The sequence below is a fragment of the Cyprinodon tularosa genome, unplaced genomic scaffold (assembly GCF_016077235.1).
Source record: "Cyprinodon tularosa strain WSP-4 unplaced genomic scaffold, ASM1607723v1 ctg1136, whole genome shotgun sequence".
Taxonomy (NCBI): Eukaryota; Metazoa; Chordata; class Actinopteri; order Cyprinodontiformes; family Cyprinodontidae; genus Cyprinodon; species Cyprinodon tularosa.
In genome coordinates, this window is record NW_024037933.1 from 84,855 (window position 1) to 92,809 (window position 7,955).

A 7,955-nucleotide genomic window follows, 5' to 3' on the forward strand; every position below is an offset into this window, starting at 1 on the left:
TAAACCACCTTATAATTTGTATGTTCTTTTGATTTCCCCAACTTATTGACATGTGCCTTATTTGTTCTGGACATGAGCTTTATTTAGACTAAAACAAATCATTTATTTGTAGCTGTCATAACTGTTTAGAGACTTCTGTATTGATCAGTAGTAGCAAACTGTTCACCATTACTGTTATAGCCTGCATGTTTGCATTTTTGGCTATGTTTAAAGTGAGTTTCAGATAATTAGCCATGTTCAGCTGCATATTTACAAAATTGTGAATACTTAAGCACTGGTTGTGAATACTTAAGCAATGGTTGTGAATACTTAAGCAATGGTTGTGAATACTTAAGCACTGGTTGTGAATACTTCTTCTCTGGCAATATTGCACTTTTTTAAGTTTTTAACAGGAGTTCGAAAGTAAAAAGAAATACATTGTTTACATTGCTTGTTTACATTGTTGGATTGTAAACCTGTTTTTGCTAAAGTGGTTCAAATAAACATGCAACATTTAACTGGTTTACGGTCAGTGGATGATTTGGGGGGTGGGGGTGGGGGGGATTGGGATTTAAACTCAAAAATGTCAGTTATTACAGGGGATGGTTATCTGAACTTAAAATAATAAGTTTTTACAGACTTGAAAGTTCCAGTAACTTGAATTAAAAAAACTTATTTGGCAGAACTTGAAAAACTTAGCTGACACAACTTAATAAGTGAAGTTCTACAAAACTTAAAATATTAAGTTGATGCCTTCAACTCAAAATTTCTGTGCAGCCGGTTGCCTTGATATTTTGAGTTGAACTAACTTTTTCGTTTTTACGGTGTCATCACTTTTAGGAGAGAGAAAGCAAAGACTCATGCTTTTATGGTAATGTCAACCCCCTGTGTGGGTGGAAAACATTTCTGCGATCAGTTCCAGTATTCATATTGGGCCCAATATCCTTGCTTCAATTAAAAAAAAATGTTTTTCAAATGAGAACTGAAGTTGCAGTCAACCAACAGACTGAGACAATAGAGCATTATATTTGATGATGGGTGTGAAAAGGTAACTGATTTCCACATTCTTTACTGTTAAGTATCTTTCACCTGGCTTTAAGTCTAAGACATTGTGTCTAAGACCTTTCAAACAACTGCTTGAATGGAATAAAAATGATGGTGGAAACTCTAAATGTTTCCTTACCTTATGGCTAGCACTGAAATTATGTGTACTGTTGAAGTATAACGAAAAAGGCAATGGGACAGCCTTTAGACTTCTATTTTGGCTTAACTTGGCATGCCATCAAATCCTACGCAATTCCTAATGATATTTGAGAGGAATACTGATGTCAAAAAGATCTCCAAATACTTCCTATCATACTGGCTTACACAAACATTTACTGTACTACAGAAATGAATCGACAAAACTTTGTAATCTTCTAAAGACTTCCTTCCTAGCTTTTCTTGGAATTTCACAGAGTAATATGTTCTTTTTCAGTGGTTACATTGATGATATGGATCTTTTACACTGCTCCTTTAGACGTGATTTGAAGTTTATCCTAGCCTTTGTAACCTCAAGGTTGGGTTTTTGTGGTTGTTGTGGCCGAGAGGTTAAGGCGATGGACTAGAAATCCATTGGGGTCTCCCCGAGTAGGTTTGAGTCCTACCAGCAACGCTAGCTCCCTTCTCTAATGGCTGTGTTCTTTTACACACCTACTCCAGCAGTCATTGAAAGCTGCTCCTGACATTCAGGAGAAAGGAAGCATGTAAAGACTCATGCTTTTATGGTAATCTCAACCCAATGTGTGGGTAGAAAACATTTCTGCGATCAGTTCCAGTATTCATATTGGGCCCAATATCCATGCTTCAATTTTAAAAAACTGTTTTTCAAATGAGAACTGAAGTTGCAGTCAACCAACAGACTGAGACAATAGAGCATTATATTTGACGATGGGTGTGAAAAGGTAACTGATTTCCACATTCTTTACTGTTAAGTATCTTTCACCTGGCTTTAAGTCTGAGACTTTGTGTCTAAGACCTTTCAAACAACTGCTTGTTGGAATAAAAATGACGGTGGAAACGCTAAATGTTTTCTTACTTCATGGCTAGCACTGAAATTATGTGTACTGTTGAAGTATAACGACAAAGGTGATGGGACAGCCTTTAGACTTCTCTTTTGGCTTAACTTGGCATGCCATCAAATCCTAGAAAATTCCTAATGATATTTGAGAGGAATACTGATGTCAAAAAGATCTCCAAATACTTCCTATCATACTGGCTTACACAAACATTTACTGTACTAGAGAAATGAATTGACAAAACTTTGTAATCCTCTAAAGACTTCCTTCCTAGCTTTTCTTGGAATTTCACAGAGTAATATGTTCTTTTTCAGTGGTTACATTGATGATATGGATCTTTTACACTGCTCCTTTTACACTGCGGCCCGGGTTCGATTCCCGGTCAGGGAATTTATATTGGGTCACCAACTTTGTCGCTTGATGTAGAGCTTCAGTACTCTGCACTAATGTGACTGCTGTTTCAGCTCTACTGAGTGGGAATGGATGTTATTGAATCTTAAACTAAAGTTGGAAATATGCAACCTCCCCACTTAGTTGAATGCATATCTCTAATCTTGTTCAAAGCTGATTTTCATAAGCTAAAAGTGTATTTCTGTAAAAAAGATATGTATAATTCAACCCATTTGGTCAGACTGCTTTGTGCTGACCATCTGGCTAGGTAAATTCTTTCTCGTAAATGAGGTTACAACCTGTGCACACCACTCGTTCACTTTTTCCAAAGCCAACTAACTTCCATATTAGTCAAGATTTTGCCCTGTTTTATGTCTAAGGCTGTTTGTTGTTTAATGTGACAACTTGTGTACTATGATCTGTCAACCCTCAGTGTAACATGACATCTTTTCAATTCTTTTCTTTTCCATTCTGATACGTGTTTAACAATGCATTTGGGATCTGAAATTTGGATAAAGTTCTCTTTTCTTGAGCTACGGTAGGTTTTCACAACTCACTCGATGTAAAATAATTGGATGGAGAGCTGTAGGTCTTTACTATGTCTCTTGTACAGTAGTTATTTTGGGTAGACAGTCTATCAAATTGATACAATTTAGTGGTATTTTGCAGAAGAAATGATTTGTAGGCCATAGCATTATTGACCTGTCATCCAGTGTATGCCAAAGGGAATCAAAATCTTGCATTCGAATCCAAAGCCGGACAACTGTGTTTAAGGAAAATCCATTTTATCCCTACCATGACGATGACTTTTTGCGAATTTAGTGAAAGAAAAGTTTTAGAACACAATCATCTCTTACTTTACCTCAATACATGTGGTTAAACTGTCTCTATTTTAATGTGATGACGAGAGACACTCATCTAACTTGAGGAGCATATTGCCAAGCTTTACATCACGTTGTTGATTAACAGACATGACATGAAAACCCTACTGAAAACATCAGAAACATATCCCTGATTGTCTAGTGGTCAGGGTTCAGCGCTCTCACCACTGCAGCCTGGGTTCGATTCCTGGTCAGGGAATTTATATTGGATCACCTACTTGTGGCTTGATGTAGAGCTTCAGTACTATACACTAAGATGACTGCTGTTTCAGCCCTACTGAGTGGGAATGGATGTTATTGAATCTTAAACTAAAGTTGGTATTATGCAACCTCCCCACTTAGTTGAATGCATATCTCTAATCTTGTTCAAAGCTGATTTTCATAAGCTAAAACTGTATTTCTGTAAAAAAGATATAATGCAACCCATTTGGTCAGACTTCTTTGTTTTGTATTTCAGTTTGCGGATAACACATCAATAACAGTTAAAAATGAAAGCAGTCTGGATTTGGTCATTACACATTTGCATACTTATGGTTCAGCTTCAGGGGCAAAAATCAATACAACTAAGTCAGAAATCATGTATTGCGGCGAGGACGCTGGGAAGATGGGAGATTAGGGAGGTGGAGGACACGGTCAAGGTCCTGGGTGTGTATCTCGGTAAGCGGCAAGAAGCAGCGAGAGACGAGACCTGGAAAAGCACTACCATAAAAGTTCAAAAACAACTCAACCTGTGGAATCAAAGGAAATTAACCATTAAAGGAAAAGTAGTCATCATAAACAGTTTAATCATTTCAAAAATAATTTATCCGCTCAGTGTTTACGAACTCCCAAATCAAGTGCTCAATAAATTCAACAGTCAGTTTAATTAGTCACAAAACAATGATTGCTCCATAAAAAGAAGGAGGACTCAAATTGGCAGACATTCAATCCAAAAAACAAGCAATAATAAAAAAAAATGTAAAAAATAAAAAATATCTTCAATCTGTGTTCAATCTGCAGTTTAAAACAAACACAAATAGACGGTTTCTTCGCAGAATGTTTTGATGCTTGGAATAAAATCAGATTTCAGTTAAAAACCCATATCAATTACAGGTCTTGTCTCTCGCTGCCGATTTTCAACAATCCTGAGGTGGTCTGCGAAGGCGGGATGCTGAATTTCACATCTTGGAGAAGAGCTGGCATTCACACCTTTGGGCAGGTTTTGAATGATCGAGGATCAGTCTTTTCAGAATATCCAGATTACCCTACAAAAGAAACACCATTGTACAGAACGCTAAAAAGATTCAGGCCGCTTTGCCTTTCCACTGTTCTTCGATCATTGGCAGGAGAGGACTACATCAGGAGGTGCAAGATGACACCCCGACCTTACATCTCATAATCGGTAGTCAAAAAATAAACATTGGCTCAGTTTCAACAAAAAAATGGTATCAAATTCTCATCTCCCAGACTGTTAAAGAACCGGCATCACACAAACAATGGTTAATACTTTTCCCCAGCATACCACTATATAACATTTGGTCAAATTCATATTACAAATTAAATCATCATCAAGCAAATAATACAGATTTCTTATTAAAACATAGAAGGATTTTTAAGGGCGTCATCCTGCACCAAATAAACAAGGAAAAGTTTGGCAGAGACTGCACAGTTTGTCTTTCAGACCCTGAGACCCTCGAGCACCTGTTCCTCCGCTGTCCCGGCTGCACCCTCTTCTGGGAAAAGATCCACCACCTCATCAAAAGCATCTTCACAAATCTTCTGTTGGACAAGAATGAATGGGACTGGATAAGACTTTTTGGATTTCGTAAACCATATGGACAGCTGACAAAGTATCAACTCTACCTCTGTAACATCATCCTTTCTTTGGCTAGACACAGCATTCACATCACTAGAAACTATCAACTCTATGAAAGCAAGAAAATCAACAACTGGAAACTCTTTCTCGGACTGTTAAAGAATCACTGGAGGACAATCAATCACATCAATCAGGATCTCAGTAAAAACATTTTTGGACCACTTTATCGTTGGGGATATTTTGTTTAAAAGACCTTCTGAAATCTTTCTCTTTGAAACATAATCAAGGACTTCTATTGAGTATTTCTGTTGGTATGAATTATTAGTTTGTCATTTTTTGTTTCTCATGTTTGTCACTGTAAATAATTGCACATTATTTGTTTTATTCTGAATTTTTTCATTAATAAAAAAAAAATAAGGCTAAAAAGAACTACTTCAGGACCTTGGAGAGCACCCAGGAAGCCGAGTGGTTCTGCTCCTGGACAGCAGGCGGCTGCCACAATTTGCCATTAATTTGGTTCAATACAAACCATTGATTAAAAGATGGCATGTGTCATTTCCTATTGACATTTTAAATTCTTCATGACCTTGAATCATTGTTCACAGTCCAGATCATATCATCCTTATCCCCCACAGACTTTACATGACTCATGGCTAAGCAGCCCAGGACCCGGAAGCAAACAGGGTCAGTGAGTGTGTTTGCCTCAGACTCGCCAAATAGTTTGAGCAGTCATGCAACAGGCCAAAGGACACAAAGGGGAAAACCATGCCCATCCCTCAGTCCATCGTCAAAGTCTAAAGCCATATAAAGCAGTTGCTGGAGGACAGCAGGTTTGTCCTGGACCAGACAAACCTGGTTCTGGTGCCGGTTAACATCACCACAGTCTCTTCATGGTATGTGTTATTTCAGTTACCTCTCCTACAGTCAATATAGTAGATTAAGATTTAACCCAAAAAAAAACATATACGTGCATGCATGTAATAAACTTAGGAAAGGAGTATATATATAATAGATGTATAAAATAATAAATGTTTGTTTTGTAGGCTGCTTAGGAGGGATAAGAGGAAGGACAGGGACATACTGACATCATATCATAATTCAGCAGAATGTTTCCATGTTATTAAACATCTTCAACTACTTAGACAATATATCTCCACTAAGCCATATCCAACAAGGTTACCCCAACAATTGTCACTCAGTTTATCCAAAAATCAAGACAGTACTTGTTTAAGGTTCATCGTTTTGGAATCATACGGGTTGTTTCTCGTTTGTTGTCCATAACAGTTTTTCCAAACTAGACCATCGCAAAAGATTTGCACATGGTAATGCACAAGCCATGATTTTCTCCTTCAAGGTGATGTAAATGTGCATCAATACAAAACCCATTTTTAATATCTAGAAAAGATTAATCCCACAACAACTGGCCATTTCTGATCTAGTCCAGTCTATGCTAACTTAGATTGATTAAAGTAGCATGTTAACATGTTCTTCAACCATTCAAACAAGTCTTAAAACAATCCACTTTGACTGAGGAACAACAAGACTACCCCAACAAATAGCACTTACTGCATCTAGAAATCAAGTCAGTGCCTGTGTTAAGGTAATCTTTTTGTCTTATAATGGCTGTATGCAGTTTGTTCTTGTTGATGAGAAACTTACCACCAGGACAACCCCAAAGAGAAGCAGTTATGATATCAGCAAACATCAGCGATTCCATTTGAGGTAACCTGCATGTATCACACTATTTCCATAGGCACTCTTACATAGAACCAACAACAAAATGTGCCTCTGCACAACATGGTATTTAATGGTCAAGATCTCACATTCTTTAGCTCTTCTTACCAAAGCGACTCCACTCTTCAGAAGGGTCTTGTAGCGTCTGTCCCACTGAGACAAGTTTCTTCCAGTTTATGCAACATATATCCTGAATGCACCCATCCCAATTAAACCCCACCTTCTCTTGAAAACGTTTCAGTGGGGTACAGACGTCTCAACCAACGACTTATCAAGAATACAATGGGAACAAATCTCCTATGATGATTTGCACCTTTTAACAATTACAGAGAGGTCCATCAGGTTTAAACATGATTACTTGTTAGGGGTTGTGGTTAAAACCAGGAGATTAATACTGCTGGACAATTCTAAAGGGAACACAAAGAATAGTTTCAAGATATGCAATTTAGAACATTTAAAACAGACTGAACTGTGATGGTGTAGATGTGTTTTTCATTGTCAACAGTATCAGAATCACAACTTCAGAAACCCTTGAAGTGGCACGTCTTGAATCTGGACAAGTTTCAGATAATCATCTCAATGAAACTGAACCACAATTTGGTCTAGTTAGACATCTCAAACTTTATTTAGTACAATCCTTTCCCTGGTAACAGAAGACCATGTCAAATTTGTACTGCCCCAACATGTAGCACTTTCTGAGTGTAGTCAAGACGGTGCTTAAGTTAGGGTAATAGAATTGACTTCAGAAACCCTTGGTTAAAAAGCTTTCCTTGCATTAAACTAAAGGCTTGGATTTCCTGTGGTTGAAAAACTCACTACGTAGACAACCCCAAAGAGAAGCACTTGGCAATTGAAAAACCATGAGTGTCTCCTTTTAAGGTTGTCTAAGAAGTGCCTCATGCTAAATAGCTTGTCTAAATTCTGCAGCAGGTTTATTCATATTTTGCAAACCAACAATCCATGTGGCACGGCTTGAATCTGGAAAAACTAAATTCCAGATAATTATATCAGTTAAACTGAACGACAATCTGGTCTATTTAGACGTCTCAAACTTGATTCAGGAAAATCCTTTTCCTGATAAAAGAAGACCATGTCAAATTTGTACTGCCCCAACATATA

The 7,955-nt window shown here is 37.5% G+C and overlaps 1 non-coding gene across 1 annotated transcript; it reads left to right on the plus strand.

Moving 5' to 3' along the window:
• The first annotated feature begins 1,551 nt into the window (after positions 1-1,551).
• Positions 1,552-1,633, plus strand: trnas-aga. Its single transcript has one exon. It is a non-coding gene; the product is annotated as a tRNA-Ser (tRNA).
• Positions 1,634-7,955: the final 6,322 nt, after the last annotated feature.